General features: G+C 45.2%; 1 protein-coding gene across 1 annotated transcript in view; it reads right to left on the reverse strand.

Annotated features, from left to right (window-relative positions):
• The window catches only part of LOC121688300 (cadherin-20-like), an 89,361-nt gene extending 75,536 nt beyond the window's left edge, over positions 1–13,825 (reverse strand). Inside the window, 1 exon segment of the mRNA XM_042067790.1 lies at positions 13,761–13,825. The gene's annotated coding sequence lies outside the window, so the exon portion shown is untranslated.
• Positions 13,826–17,389: the final 3,564 nt, after the last annotated feature.

Genomic DNA, 17,389 nt, shown 5'->3' on the forward strand with positions numbered 1-17,389 from the left:
ATTGAGTTAATATTTTGTAACGCATTATGTATTTCAAAATGAATCGCGGCGATTAACACGTTAATTTTGATGGCCCTAAAGACACCTGGACTCGGTCGAGACCAAAAGCCATATTTGGCAAGACCAGTGGCCGAGACCGAGACAAGACCAAGTCCAAATACTAGCGAGTCCGAGACAAGTCCGAGACCATAGAAAAACGGTCTCGAGTCCGGACTCGAGTCCAAGACCGGACTCGAGTACTACAGCCCTGGCGGCACCTGACTTTCGCTACTAATTTCAAATTATACACGCAGGGCTCTTCAATTGGCGGCCCGGCCCGCGAGGTCATTTGTACTGGCCCTTAAAAAAAATGTAATCTCTAGCAAGCGCATGAGCTGTTCTCCATTCTTGCATCTCTCGCTCGCTTTAGTCCTGCAGCCACTGCACCTCAGCCCATTAAACAAGTTAGGCTACATTACAATTCATTACATTTGTACATAAGCTGAACGTAAGTGCCATAGTTTAGTTTCAACCTAAATTGCCACGTTGGAGTTTATGAACTACTAATATTGATTAATGTTGCACCACACAAATAGTTTCTGTCAACAACAATTCTTTCAACATAAATAATGCATTCATATGCTAGTAGTAATGCCAGAAATTACCGTTTATAGGCCTCTTAGAAATGATTGTTTCATCTTGCATATTCTTTAGATGCGCACTCAATCGCGCATCCATGCAGGCAAAACGTGATCAAATGTGGCGACAGCACACAAGTTGGAAAAAACGTTTACAATGTGATGATAGCCTACAGTTAATGTGAATCGCGGACAATAACCAAAGAAATGAATTTGCACCTCCATTCACCAATTTAAGGCTGTAGTAGGCTTAGTGTTTCTACATGTTGGCACAAAACGTCATTTCTGTCAGAAGCCAGACTATAATGCATAAAGGGGTAACATGAAGTGAGTCAGACAGAAGAGGGGCCTGTCTTAGTAGCCTATTCCTGAATCCTGTCCCTTTCAAACTATGTTAAAATTGTGTGATTAGCCGCCAGCATAATAAAATCTGATTTAAAAGACAAAATCTTATTAGGCCAAACCTATGAGGTTATCATAAGATACTCTAGTTTGTAATTTCTTTGTAATTTTAATTGTAAAGTTTGTAAAAGTATACATTTTGAACACAAATGGAGTCACGGGTCCATGGATGGAATGGGCTTACTGGGCCCAAGAGCTCAGGGGGCCCTGAAGCCCAAGCCTCTGTGTGAAGTTGCTTCTTCTCCACCCTTCTCTTTTCACAAACTCACCAGAAGTCACCCTAATTGACTGACCTAACTAATGAATTGTTTATGATTTTTAATAATATTTTTGCATGGTAGGAAATGTATTGAAATTCTGTTTGGGGGTCCCTCAGACCCCACCACATATTTGGTCCCCCCCCCCCCAATGTTGACATCATGCCTACGGCCTTGACTCAAAGGGAATTTCAAAGTATTTCTATATAGTAGCCTGGCTATTGCCGATGTCCTTCATTTCTTCACGTCTTACAACATAAACAAATGCAATAATAGTCTAGTGAAGTCAGAAATGAGCCTGTCTAAAGGCCTCATGGAAATCATGTGGCATGTTACATTAAATGCGCAATCAATTGCGATTCGAAGCAAAAAGTATCACTGATAGCGAAGGTAAATTACATATTTGTAAATGTGACGACGGCAAAAGGTTTTGTGGTTAAAGTGAATCAGACATATAATAACCAAAGAAAGTAAAGTAGATGATTTGCACCTCCGTTCACCAAATAAAGGACGTGGTTGTGTTTCTACAATATGTTGGCACAAAACGTCATTTCTGTCAGAAACCAAGTAGGCTAAATGTTTTCATTGTCATTGTGAACTATGACGATGCCCATGTTCAGTAGGCTATGTTTTTCATTTATTCAAGCAGTGACATAGGTTTAATGCATGGGGTAACGTGAGGTGCGTCAGAAAAAAGATGGGCCTGTCCCTCTCAAAACATGTTAAAATAGGGTGATTAGCAACCAGAAAAGAAAAAATTCCCACGGGAGACACCCCCGGACCCCCGTGTTATTATTATTAGGCGATTATGCCTGCACTGCTAAAAAAAATCTAGAGGTCACGGTCATCTCATTTAAATGGTGGGAACGTCAAATGTAACAAGTAGGCCTATACAGCAAGTCAGAAGAGCTACATATGCGACTGATTACACATTTAATTCACCTGAACAGTGTTTGAATCCTGTACTCACTGGAAATCTTACCTAACAGTTACTGTGCAAAGCACAGATTCCATTACTGTTATCTGTTATCACAGATTTCATTCCATATTAGCCACCAACAACTGGGTAATGATGTTGTTATGCATGTACAAAATACAACATTTGAACACCCATATTGCTGCTGTTGTACTTACATATTGTATATACAGCTGTTAATGTGATTACTCATATTTCAAGCCGCATTTCTCCGGCCCTTCAGTTATGATGCTTTGAACTGGCTCCCATTACAAAGTAATTGAATAGCCCCTATATAATATACAGACATCTTCTTGGACTCCTATATACCTTTTGACTTTGCTAGCAAGTTCATCCATTCAATTTTCCAATACAATAAAGTTTTTATATCAAAATAACTTTTTCTTATAACATTGGTTGTACCATCTGACATGTAAACTGTCCAACTATGAAGGAAAAGTAGCTGTTTTTATCAGTATTTGAGAAAGATTTACAAACTTTTCACTCATCAGTAATGGTTACTTGGGGTCGTCTTGATGAGGCAATATCATGTTTACTCTTTTCCCTCTTCAATTCAAAGGAAACGTTCTGTGAATGTTGTTGCACTGCCCTGATAAATCAGATATGCAATTTTCCAGACAAAAGTTTTTTTCAATTTTCCAAACAATTCAAGAGCTATTAAACTAGTAAACTTTTATTTGAAAGGTCTTCAACATAATATTATGCCCCAATTATTTATTTTTAATTTCCTTACCTTTTAAATTCTATATTTAATACTTTTCACATAGTGTTAATTTGCTCGGACGGTTGCCCCACCTGACATTTTGAGGGTTTGAGATGACAAAACATGAAATTTATATATATATATACATATATATATTTTTGATAAAACGATAATATTTTCAAATTATACAGGTTTTATAGAATAAAATGATGCTTGTTATAAACCATTTAAGAAACCATTCAGAAATCTGCATGTCACGTCATTGACCCATATGTGACTGACAGTGTAAATTAGTGTATATTTTTACAATTAATTGCTGGACATTCCTTGAGCGAGAGTTCATTCCTTGAAGTTGTTCATATAGGCATAAGGCAACAGATGTCTGCACCCAAATCCACTTCCAGCATTACGTCATCAAGAATTAATTTTGGAGTGCTTGGAAATTACCAAGAGATCACACATACTGTCAGAACGGAAGATCCAAGCAGAGAGGTTGCAGTGTCTGTGTGTGTGTGTGTGTGTGTGTGTGTGTAGAGTTAGAAGTTGTGAAACACTGTGATCTTCAGTGCCTAAAGCAGTCAGAGGGGCCTGGCTTGTGTGTATAAGCTTTGAAACCTGTTGATCTTGACAGCATATCTGTTTATAGAGCTTTGGAAATGCGGTGTATGTGTGTGTGTGTGTGTGTGTGTGTGTGTGTGTGTGTGTGTCTGTGTGTGTGTATGTGTGTGTGCGTGTGCGTGTGTTGGAGGGGAGTCAGATTGGCATTGGTTGGAAAAAAAATAGAATAATGATGAGACTCACAGAGATGCAAACCCACACACACACACACACACACACACATATATATTCTCACACACACACATACCAGAAGTACCACCAGGTCAGATCTGCATGGTCACACATGATTTCTGTATTTAAGTATAAGTATAAGTATAAGTCAGATACACATCATGGTATTGCTTTATATGGCAAATATTGCTTTAAAAAAGTTTCTTATAGCAGCAAGGCATCAATCAGTAACCTGCACATCAAGGATAAAGGTGGTCTGTACGTTTCCAGATAAAGAGACCAGTTGCAGCTGTTGGTAAACTACTCTTGTTCCAGTAGTAAAGCTCTCCTCCTTTTTGATGTTGTCCATGGCAGTTATGAAGGGTATGATGGTGTTTGTCAGTGCTGCAGGCCATGTGCCTTCAGTTCTAACGCTAAGACTCTAGAACATTCTAGATGCTTGTTCTATGTCACCTGCATCATCCTGCTTGATGAAATGAAGTTAAACTGAGACATTTGCCCCTGGTATGACTTCTTCATACCCCTTTGTCTTCTCACTCCTCCCCCTATTCTCTCTCTCTCTCTCTCTCTCTTTCTCTCTCTCTCTCTCTCTCTCTCTCTCCTCCTCCCTCTCCTCTTCTTTCCTCATGACTCAAACCGCATCCCTCACACATGCTGAGAGCCAGCTTGGAAACAACACCCCCATGTACTCTGCAGGGGGCCCAAGCAGAGCGACAGAAAAAGAGCATGAGAGAGAGAGAGAGAGAGAGAGAGGGGAAGAGAGAGAGAGACAGTGAGAGAGTGAGAGAGAGAGGAAGAGAGAGACAGTGAGAGAGCGAGAGAGAGAGAGAGAGTGTGGTGGGGAGGAAATGGATCTCATCGCTGCTTCCGTCCATTAGTACACATCAAAGTGAGGCGCTTAAGCGCTGCAGGGCCACCTGGGGTGTATGTGTGTGTGTGTGTGTGTGTGTGTGTGTGTGTGTGTGTTTGCAACGGAGTGGCTTGACCCTCTTAGCATAGACCTGCGTGACGGTAGCATTTGCACTGCACATCTACAGAGCTAACAGTTTAGCAGGTTAACAGCATGACCTTGTTTGCTTGTGCATAAGTATGTGTGTGTGTGTGTGTGTGTGTGTGTGTGTGTGTGTGTGTGTGTGTGTGTACATGAGGAACTTGTGTTTTTACTTCAAAATGGTGATGCTCTCATGGCAACCAGACTGAACAAATTCACACAAACACACACACACACACACACATACACACACACAACACACACACACTTTCATTGCTACACCTGTGGCAGAGTGCCAGGAGCCCGTCTCCATTAACGGGTTCCACCTGGCGAGGTGAGCTGGGCGCTCCCTCCTAATGGATGGCGGTTCAGAGGGGAGGTGGTGATGGGGCCGAGTCACTCAGCTCCCCCTGAGGTCAGCTTCCTCAAACCATTCATATATGCTGGCAGTCTGCTACCTCCGCTTCATGCTGGTAAAGGTTAGACACACACCCACACACACACACTCACACACACACAGACAGATGCATAAACACATATGCGCATAGATAAGCCAGCTTTCATCTAGCCTTCATCTCTGTCTTTCTTCACATGGTTGGCCCTTCTTATATCATATCTGCTCTTATCCACCTGGTCCTCCACTCCTCTGACTTGGCCTCTATCTCTTTCTCTCTGTCTTCCATTTCTTTCATCCTGACATCTCCTGTTCTTTTAAATGCACCATTTCTCTCTCCCTCTCTCTGTCTCTCCCCCCTCTCTCTCTCTCTCTCTCTCTCTCTCTCTCTCTCTCTCTCTCTCTATCTCTCCCCCTCTCTCCCTCTCTGTCTCTCTCTTTCTGTCTCTCTCTCTCTCCCTTTCTCTCTTTCTTGCTCATTCTTTTCTCTCTGCTACAGTTTCTTCTCATGTTCCTTGATCTCTGACATATCTCGTCCTCTCTCTTCCAATTCTCACACTTTCTTTCTTTCTTTCTTTCTTTCTTTCTTTCTTTCTTTCTTTCTTTCTTTCTTTCTTTCTTTCTTTCATTAATCTTTTTATCTATCATTCTCATCTGGTAAAGTTAATTACGCCTGCATCTGTGTAAGATTGGGACTTTGGTCAAATTGAATATCAAAAGAAGGAGAAATGGACAGAGTGTCCATCATTGCATTGGGAACATAAACTCACATACTTGATCACTGGAATGATATTTGATTATTGTATTCATAATTGTTGCAACCCAAATATGATAAACATATGGGGGGGGGGGGGGGACTGGAGACAAGAGCACAACTGAGCAAACTGAATTAAGAGAAAAGATAGAACATTCTAGAATAAGGGATGTGAGGTTTTAATGACTTTCAATATACTCTGGAGCTCATATGTAATTAAATCTTTGAGCAGATTGATGACTACTCATTCCTGCCTTCTCCTAAACTCTCACCTCTTCCCCACCTCTACCTCCTGTCTCTTCATCCTCCTCTTCCTCACCTAATCACATCCCTCTCTCCTCCAGCTTTCTCCTCTTTCTCTTCTCTCTCCCTCTCTCTCTCTCTTCCTATCCCTGATCTCTATGAACCTTCCCAAAAAGCACTGGAGTTACTGCAGGGCTCACTGTGCGATCCCACTTCTGCCTCTCTCTCTCTCTCTCTCTCTCTCTCTCTCTTTCTCTGTCTTTTTCTCTATCTCTCTCTGTCTCTTTCTCCCTCCAGGCCAGACGCAGTCTCTGTTGAATATGAGCTGCTTTTTTAACCAATAAAATCTAATCGCTGGTCGGCTCGATCAAGGGCAGCCTCAATTACTACCTCTTCTCCTCGGCATAGGCTTTTGGTGATGTTTTTAGCCCCTGCTGAAGGTCACACTGTGTGTGTGTGTGTGTGTGTGTGTGTGTGTGTGTGTGTGTGTGTGTGTGTGTGTGTGTGTGTGTGTGTGAGAGAGAGAGAATTTGTGTGTTTTGTGAGAGAGAGAGAAAAAAAGAAATAAAGAAAGAGCTCAGATGCCAGGCTAGATGGACCATAAAAAGTTTTTACTGCTCGAGCGTGTGTGTGTGTGTGTGTGTGTGTGTGTGTACACACACTTTACATCCTTATTTAAGGAGCACACTCTCACAATCACGCTCAGCTTTTCATAATTTCCCATAACTCCTGCCGATTTGACTCACGTTGATCTTAAGGGTCACTGGGTGGCCTACACACAGTCAGACACACACGTTATCACAATAGCTCCCCAAAAATGTTTGCTACCGGACACACAAAGGGTTTTGATTGAAAGCAAGCTATTCACTTATTCAAGGCAACTAACGTCTGATCGGACATATTTTTGGAATGAGCACTATGTCAAGGGAGCACTTAATGCAAAAGTGGAAGCTGAAAGCTTGTTTCGAAGGTCGGGTGTGTGTGTTCATGAAGGTCGGGTGTGTGTGTTCATGAAGGTCGTTTGTGTGTGTGTGTGTTCATGAAGGTCGGGTGTGTGTGTTCATGTCCATTCCTCCCCCAGCTTACCCCCGCCCCCCCCCCCCCCAAAAAAAATTACAAAATCTACAAGGCATTCTGTTGACTTCTCAGTAAAAGAAAGTTGAATACTTTTGTGAGAAAAATAATACTTTTGTGAGAAAAGAAGACGGCACTGCCCAGATTCATTACTCCTTCTGCAGCCTTGATCACAACAAGAAACACACACACACACACACACACACACACACGCACGCAGGCACGCATGCACGCATGCACACGCACACACACACACACACACTAGGTGCTCTCCAGAAGTGAATGCTTGTTATACATTCATGGTCAAGTGTTTAGCTGGAGTACTCATTTTCCAAGGAATAAAAGCTGGCACTTCACTTCAGCACCGATAGGCAACGTTATAAACAAGTAATAGACGATTTCTTACCCTGTCCTATGTGGTTAGTGGTTATAACAGTAGTCTCTCAAATTATGCCATAAGAGAATGATGTTATCTAAGCGTGATTGGATGATCGATGGCTCGATGGTCTACTAATTAAATCAGCAGTTCATCCTGGTCTGACTGTAACTTGGTTGGATGAGACATTAACTGTTATAAGGTCTAAAAGTCTGAGAACTGCCAGTTGCAATACTGGCAATATGACAAAGGACATCAGACATTATGATAGCAGGACATTATCTGCTATAAAATGTTCTCGTCATGGTTGTGTTAGCTTTTTGATGGAAAATTCAAGCAGTCATTTGAAGTACTGCAGTTGGCGGGATGACCTTTTGCAGACTTAGATAGAAACCTGCATTCAATGGCCCAACACAATCCCTTTTTATCCTCTTCCCCTTCATGAAACCTATGCATTTGTTGACCCCATTTCAGGTGGGTAATTCGTTCTGGGCTCAAGGTGGATCTTTTGTGGGCAGCTGAAGGAAAGGATGATGCGGTCTTCTTCCCCTTAGCAGGGCATGAGATGTCTGGGTTGAGCCTCTGGTTTGCAACCCCACTCCCACGACTACCCTCACTCCCATCCTTACCCCCACCCTCACTCCCACCCCCACCCCCACATCTACCCCCACCCTCACTCTCATCCTCACCCCCTCCCCCTCACCTACCCCCACCCTCACTCCCACACCTACCCCTACACCTACCCCCACCCTCACTCCCACCCCCACACCTACCCCACCCTCACCCCCACACCTATCCCCACCCACACTCCCATCCTCACCCCCACACCTACCCCCACCCTCACTCCCACCCCCACCCCCACATCTACCCCCACCCTCACTTTCATCCTCACCCCCTCCCCCTCACCTACCCCCACCCTCACTCCCACACCTACCCCTACACCTACTCCCACCCTCACTCCCATCCTCACCCCCACATCTTCCCCCACCCTCACTCCCACCCCCACACCTACCCCACCCTCACCCCCACCCCCACACCTATCCCCACCCTCACTCCCATCCTCACCCCCACACATACCCTCACTCTCCTCCTTACCCCACACCCACACCTACCCCCACTCTCACTCCTATCCTCACCCCCAACCACACTTCCGTCCTTACCCCCACCCCCACACCTACCCCCACCCTCACTCCCATCCTCACCTCCACCCCCACTCTCACCCCCATCCTCACCCCCACACCTGCCCCCACCCTCACTCCCATCTTCACCCCCACCCCTACACCTACCCTCACCCTCACTACCACCCCTACCCCCACACCTACCCCCACCCTCACTCCCACCCCTACCCCTACACCTACCCCACCCACACTCCCATCCTCACCCCCACATCTTCCCCCACCCTCACCCTACACCCTTTCCCCACCCTCTAGAGAGAGAGAGAGAGAGAGATGAAGGGAGTGAAAGAGAGAGTGAGACTGATGAAGGGAGAAAAAGAGAGAGAGAAACTGATGAAGGGAGTGAAAGAGAGAGAGAAACCGATGAAGGGAGAAAAAGAGAGTGATGAAGGGAGTAAAAGAAAGAGAAACTGATAAAGGGAGAAAAAGAGAGAGAGAAACTGATGAAGGGAGTGAAAGAGAGAGAGACTGATGAAGGGAGTGAAAGAGAGAGAGAAACTGATGAAGGAAGAAAAAGAGAGAGTGATGAAGGGAGTAAGAGAGAGAGTGATGAAGGGAGTAAAAGAGAGAGAGAAAAGGGTGTGAAAGTAAACAGAGGTGGAGTGCTCTTCTGAGAATCAATTTGAATTAATTTAGCTGGTGAGGTGTTTCTGTCTATTACTTTAAGCAACTGTCATTTTGAATAGATTCATTGCCTGAGAGGCTGTCTGGCTGGGAGAGAGAGACGAAAAACATGATTGCTTTCATGATCCTGCGAGGGCTGGGAATAATTCACTGTCTCAGGATGGGGGGATAAGAGAAGGGAATAAAGGAGAGGAGAAGAGGAGGATAAGAGAGGAGAGAAGAGAAGAAGAGGAGGCCTGTGGAAGCCAGTCTGAATGAGTTTGTGTCTGTGGGGAAATGGTGATATGAATTTACTGAATAAAACGCATGTGCGCGCACACACACACACACACAAACACACACACACACACACACACACACACACACACACACACATGTAGACACACACACATCTCCACTCCAATTGAACATTTCTTTCTCTATCTCCCCCTTCCGCTGTCACATGTTTGTACAGACACACACACACACACACAAACCTAAAGACATTCCTGCAAAGGCAGTGTCTGCAGACAGAGATTGGATATCACAGCCAGCCACACAATCAAAACCCAGAGGAAAACAATGCTGTCATGGAGTCACCCATCTATATTCAGCCTTCACTTTACTGTAACCAACTGTCCATCCACCAATATCAACCACTACAACACACACACACACACACACACACACAAACCATCAAACACATTGAGCGTTTGGTATTCCCAAATCAAAGAAAGGACCAAAGCATATCAAGGGCTTAAGCTGTGTGTGTGTGTCTCTCTCTCTCTCTCTCTCTCTCTCTCTCTGTGTGTGTGTGTGTGTGTGTGTGGATGTGTGTGTGTGTGTGTGTGTGTGTGTGTGTGTGTGTGTGTGTGTGTGTGTGTGTGTGTGTGTGTGTGTGTGTGTGTGTGGATGTGTGTGTGGATGAGTGCCGGGATGTCAGCTGTAAATACACCCTTAAGGCCACCCTCTGTCATTCTCCACTGATGCCCCTAATTTATGACATCACACATCGCCAATTATTGTCCAGGCTGTTTACCGTCCCATAAAGCCGGTACAGCACTCCGCTGGAGAACCCCATAGCCCAGGAGCCTCCGGCGGCCAGCTCTCTGTCCATCCACCCATTACACGACCCGACCGCACACATTTCAGAGACAAACACAGCTGCATATGAATACATGTGGGCTCATATTTTTCATCTCCAAATGGGAATGTGATAGCAGGATGAAAGGCTGCGCGGTGCTGCTCTCGTGTGGGAGCATGTCATGTAATGGGAGACATCCTTGCTCGGGGCAGCACAAGTGAATCTCCACCTGAAGAATATGACTGCTTGTTCCCGAATAATAGAGACACCCAAGATTCACACGCCATTTTCTTTTGTTTTGCCAAGAAGTATTAGTTCTGGGAAAAAACACATGCCATTGTCAATACCCCAGGCTGGCCGACAGCTACAACTGTCACACATATCGAGTTCGTCCACACCAGATGCAGCCCAATTGAATCTGGAGGAGCTCGGGAGCGGCGGAGTGTTGTGGTGTAGTCCGACCCCTCCTTTTCTCTGGACACACACACATACACACACAGACATACAGTACACATACACACAAACACACACACATACACACATGATGGAGTGTTGTGGTGTAGTCCGACCCGTCCTCTTCTCCGGAGAACAAAAGCAAACAGGCTCCTTTTTCAGACGCCCTCAATGGCACCTTTTGGTGTGGGATGGCGTCAACAACGGGCCCTGGAGTCCAACGTCTTTTCAATTAAGAATTTAGGGCCCTATTGAATTCCACACCCTGCGTGTGCGCGCAGCAGAAACATTACGCCCTGGGCAGCGGGCAGCTCCTCTTGTCTGTGTCTTTCCCTGTGTGTCATACATGTGCAAGGCTCATTCCCTGTGTGTCATACATGTGCAAGGCTCATTCCCTGTGTGTCATACATGTGCAAGGTTCATTCCCTGTGTGTCATACATGTGCAAGGCTCATTCCCTGTGTGTCATACATGTGCAAGGTTCTTTCCCTGTGTGCCATACATGTGCAAGGCTCATTCCCTGTGTGTCATACATGTGCAAGGCTCATTCCCTGGGTGTCATACATGTGCAAGGCTCTTTCCCTGTGTGTCATACATGTGCAAGGCTCATTCCCTGTGTGTCATACATGTGCAAGGTTCTTTCCCTGTGTGTCATACATGTGCAAGGCTCATTCCCTGTGTGTCATACATGTGCAAGGCTCATTCCCTGTGTGTCATACATGTGCAAGATTGCAGCAGAGTGGACAAAAGAGGTCAAAGCATGTGCTCTGCTGAACTCGTGCAAAGGGAAGCATTGATACGGCACCAACTTTGTATTGAGTTTTGATATTAACACCTCAGCTCAGTTGGCCTACGAAGGAGTGTGTGTGTGTGTGTGTGTGTGTGTGTGTGTGTGTGTGTGTGTGTGTGTGTGTGTGTGTGTATTTACGGGAGAGATAGAGAAGAGAGAGACAGAGAAAGACACCAACCAGATTGACAAACCAATATGTCCACTTAACCAGATAACCAGAGACCCAAATGAGCAGTGGCAGCTCATGCAGAGAGAGAAAGATGGAGAGAGACAGAGAGAGAGAGATAGAGAGAGCCAAATCAGCTTAGACTGGCTGGAGAACTTTGCAATTAAGATTCCCTTTTGGAGGGACGTGGAGGGATCCTTAGCAGGGGGTTGGACGCTATAGACCGGTAATGAGGCAAGACACTCTCTCTGTCTCTCTCTCTCTGTTCTTCTCTCTCTCTCCACCCCTACCTCTCTCTATCTATTCACCCCCCCCCCCCCTTCAGCATCCTCGTAAACTACTTGCCACACTCCATCATGCTATACTAGAGGGAGAGAGAGAGAGAGAGACTGGCCCTCCGCTTGCCCGGTGCTTGCCCACTTCCCCCCTAGGTGATGAGAATAAATAACTCACTGCTTTGAAAGGCTATAGATGGGGAGGGGGAGAGAGAAAGAAAGAAAGAAAGACAGAGAAGGAGGGAGAGAGATGGAGAAAGAGGGAAGGAGAGAGGGAGAGAGAGAGAAAGAGAGGAGGGCTGAGTGGTGACATAGCATACCCTGGAGAATGTACTCGTGGATACTTAATGAATCTGGTCACAGTGCGCCACAATGAAATCTTTATCTGAGGGCGGAATGTGAGAAGGCTTTGGCAGAAGGTGTGTGTGTGAGAGAGGAATCATAGAGAAAGAGAACGTGTGTGCGTGTGTGTGTGTGTGTGTGTGTGTGTGTGTGTGTGTGTGTGTGTGTGTGTGTGTGTGTATGTGTGTTCACATGTGTTCATGAGTTATCACTTGAGTGTTGATCTCTGTGCGTTTTTTTTTTGCATGGTGTCATAAACTGTCTGTTTACAGCATTTTTCTATTTCTGTTTGTGTGTGTGTGTGTGTGTGTGTGTGTTGGCTCTCAATCACGTCAGCTGCTTTGGTTACAGCACAGGATGCCAGCAAGTCCCCATCAACCAGACCTCTCCTTCCCTCCCTCTCTCTCTCTTTCTCTCTTCCCCCCATTCTTTCTTTATTCTGCCCTTTCTTCCCCATTCCTGATTTTGCATTTTTTTTCTTTAAGAGGGAGAGCAATAGTCTATAGTCTCAATAGTCTCCCTCTATTCACATTTTTCCCACTTCTGGCACTGATGGTGCTCACACACAAACACGCATGCATTCAAGTCCACACACACACACACACACACACACAAACACACACGTACACACACACACACACACACACACACACACACACGTACACACACACACACTCACACAACACACACACACACACACACACACACACACACACACACACACACACACACACGCACCAAACACACGCACACACGCGCACACACACACACACACACACACACACACACACACACACACACATACACCTTCTCCCTCTCTCTCAATCACTCTTTTCTTTTTCCTCCATTAAGTGCACTGCATCCAGTTACAATAAATCCTGCGTGCCCCCCCCCCCGCCCAACCCCAGCCTCCTCCTCGGCATCACACAAAGCTGGGACTGTGTTGCTCCTGTGGCATCCTCCCAAACAGACTACACTTTAAGACAGATGAGATCAGCCTGCCATGCCACTAGTGTGTCCCAACCCTGCGCACTCTCTAGAGCAGCGGCAACCCCACATAGGAAAAACACAACCCTACATAAAAAAGAGGATTTCTGAGATTTCTGTGGCTTCCCAATCTATTCATATGTGGATCTTCTTTCTTTTTACCACACAGACCAGATAAAGAAGTCGCACTTGGCAGTACAATATAAGCCCTCAAACTGCATTCAAAAATGCCCCTGTTAACACTTCTGAGCGCATGCTTGGCGACTATCATAACGCTTCTGAAAGTAAAGAGGGAAATAAATCATCTTACCTTGATTTCCAAGAGTTTCTCTCCACCTCTGGAAGTTCTCTCCACTCTCTCTCTCTCTGTCTTTTCTCTCTCCTCTTTATTTGTTCATCCACCACTCCGTCTGCTTCTGCCTCTCTCTCTCTCTCTCTCTCTCTCTCTCTCTGCCTCTGTGTTATTTGTCTCCTTCCTGGGCTCGGGTGCCTGTGGGGGGTGTCGGAGCGGTCACCTGCTGATCAGCGGCGCCTGGTGCGCGTGGCGATGGAGTGAGTGGGGAAATGAAGGCTGAGCGGGAGCGTGGGATTCACACCTCCTGATGGCTGGATTGGTCCGTGCTGGAGAGCTCCGCACGAGCGTGTGTGACAAAGCAATCTTCAGGTGGGGAGGGTGACTGGCTGCTCCACTCTGCTCTCCTCCCCTCTCTCTCTCTCTCTCTTTCCCTCCTTCTCTCTCTCTTCCTCTCTATCTAAACACTCTCTCTCTCGGTCTCAGTCCGTTCTGTGAGACTCACTCACCCACTCCCTCTGGTGCCCTTCTCTTTCATTCTCTCTATCTACCTCTTTTTCCACACCTCTTTCTGCTTCCTCATATGTTACTCTCTCTCTCTCTTTCTCGTCCTCCTCTCGGTTGTTGATGGGTTAGTGCTGGGCTGCTGTTCTTTGCACACTGGGTTCTCTCCCTGATGAAGTGTGAAGTGGGTTCTAGCAACTGCTCTCTCTCTCTCACACTCTCTCTCTCTCTTCCTCTCTTCCTCTCTCTCAGTTAGACTCAGGCTAAGTTACAGAGATGTATTTTCTTTCTGTTGGATGTTCTGTTTTTTCACTCTCCCTCTGTCTTTGTCATGTTTAGTCTCTGTCTTTCTTTTTCCATCTCTCTATCTATTTTTCACTCTTTTGTCTCTCTCTCAGTAGAGCATTATCGGCATGACAAAAATACACTTTGCACTGCCAAAGCATTTATAATTGCACAGGTAGTTAGTGGTATGTGATCTCTTTACATCTCTCTATATTTCACTCTCTCTTTCTCTTACTCTTTTATGTACTTCTCTATCTATCTTTTACTCTGTCTCCCTCCCTTACTCTCTCTCTCTCTCTCTCTCTCTCTCTCTCAGTAGCGGCTTTTGCCTCATGAATATTCTGACCGTGTAAACACGGCTGAGAAGGGTTGAATTACCCCTCTATTGGCAGTAACCACGCTGTCTCGGATCTCCCTTTCTTCTCCCCACGCTCTCTCTCTCTCTCTCTCTCTCTCCATCCCCAGTTCTATATCATTACACCTTTTAGCACTGATACCCTTTTAAAGGAGCTGCCACTCTTCTAAGATTATGTCTCATTACATACCCCTCTCTCTTTCTTTCCTTCGTCCTGTTGTAGTCACCCCATTTTTCCATCTCTTTTCTCCATCTTTATCTTTCTCTCTGACCTTTTGCACTTTCTGCACTTTTTCTTCTCTCTCCACATTATCTGTTATCGCCCACAGGAGCCGAGAGAGAGGCTGATGGAGAAAATAGCCAGCATCGATCCCGCTGTGCTGAATTACGGTAATTAGCATTATTGGCTACATGTTGGTAGTGGCTGTTCCAGCATCAAGGTCCACTCCCCAGGTGTCATGGATGTTAAGAAAAACAAGGACATAAAAACATTCACATTTTATTAAAGATGTGCCGATATTAATTCTACCTCGTCGAGGGCTGAATATTTTATGTTACTGCCAGAGGAACAAAAAGAAATTTACAAGAACATTAATTGAAGAAATAATGATTATTACATGGGCAATCAAAATATTGTAACAGCAGTTTTTGTTTAATTCGCCAAAGGTAAGTGAAAGAGTCCGATTGTAATGATGAATTACAGTGATTTTACTGCAAAATGAAAATGAGGGTTTTTTACCTACAGTGAAACCGCTGAAGGCTAGAAAAGCAAGATTGGCTTTGAGAGGTCATTGAATCAGCTCTCTTCCGTTCTGAGATTAACCAAATTTTACAAAGGTTCTTCCTCCTGAGGCATGTGTCGCATTAATTTCTTTTGGCAATTTTGGCAGAAATTTGCTGTAAATATGATAGCCCAGTACCTTACAAAAGGTTTCAGAGAACACCAAGTGAGTGCCTTGCCTTGAGTGAGTGAGTACTTGGGTGAGTAAATCTGACACACAACAGACCTATGGAATAACTAACCTGAAATGTGCTCATTTGTTAACATATGCTTTTCCTGAAGTCTTAAAATAGTTTAAATTGCAGCATGTTTATGAACAGGTAATATAATCTTGCGAAAACAAGCTTTTACTGGAGCTGCAAAGGTGCCTAATTTCCGTATAAGTCACTGAGTTACCATTTTAATTTCTTAAAAGCAGCGACCCATAAAACCATTTGACTAGTTACGACAGGAAAGTCAATTAGTTTCACTCAAAAATCTAAACATTAACTGCAAACATAATTACTGTGCGCATGTGGCACAATCCTCACAGACACACACAGCGATACGCACAAACACAGCGACGGACACACACACACACAGCGCAACACACACACACACACACACACACACCGGAAACACACACACACACAAACGCACACACACAAACACACACACACACACACACACACACACACACACACACACACACACACACAGCGATACGCACACACACAGCGACGGACACACACACACACACACACACACACACACACACACACACACACACACACACACACACAAACACACAAACACAAAATGTATCAGTTGTGTGCCTTCGCTCGAGACATATTTATGTGCCTCCGTGCGAGCTCCTCCTTGTGTATGCATACTGGCACTCAGTCAGATGTTAGATGGAGCAGCAGCAGCAGCAGCAGCTTAATGCCACTTCCTGTGGTGTGGGGACAAGAGCTGGGGACCACAGGAGCCCCAGGAAGCCATCAGGAAAGCAGCGTGAGGGCCCAGGCCCCAGACACCTCGACCCTATCAGCATATCAGCCAACCAGACGCCGATCCCCAGGCTGAGCCCCCAGAAAACCTTCCATATCCCTGCGGTCTCCTCTCAGACGTCTGGCTCTGTCGTCCATCCATTATGGGCAGATTTCTATCACCAACACAAATAGGTGATTTAGCCTTAATAAACAACAAGAGGAAAGAGTGACGGAGAGGGAGTCCGGGCATGTGTCTGCATGCTACAGTAGCTTATTAAATGAGGAGCTTCCATTATGGGGGCTTTTTTCTTCTTGTTGTTGTGTTTTCTTCCTTTTTCGCCTCTTTTTTCCAGTTATGCCCAGATTTTTTTTCTGCTTGTTTTTGACTAATGGAGCAAGATTATTCCGACTGTTTACGGGAAAGTGCACTTCGCTAATGTCGGAAAGGGACTGATGTGTTCTCTCTTTGTCATTCTCTCTCTCTCTCTCTCTCTCTCTCTCTCTCTCTCTGTCATTCTCTCCCAGCAGACACTGTCAATGGACACACAGGAAAAGATGTGTCCCTGCTGCTCATCGACTGCTTGTTTTCCATAATGAGGATGAACAGAAGCAGAAACAGAAACAGAGAGCGAGAGAGAGAAAGAGAGAGAGAGAAAGGGCAAGAAAAGCAGATCACATAGAAGAGAACAGAGAAGCCACTAGTGGTAAGCAATAAAAGAAAGAGAAGATCACACTTCATTCATATTCTTTC

The sequence above is a fragment of the Alosa sapidissima genome, chromosome 17, assembly GCF_018492685.1.
Source record: "Alosa sapidissima isolate fAloSap1 chromosome 17, fAloSap1.pri, whole genome shotgun sequence".
Taxonomy (NCBI): domain Eukaryota; kingdom Metazoa; phylum Chordata; class Actinopteri; order Clupeiformes; family Clupeidae; genus Alosa; species Alosa sapidissima.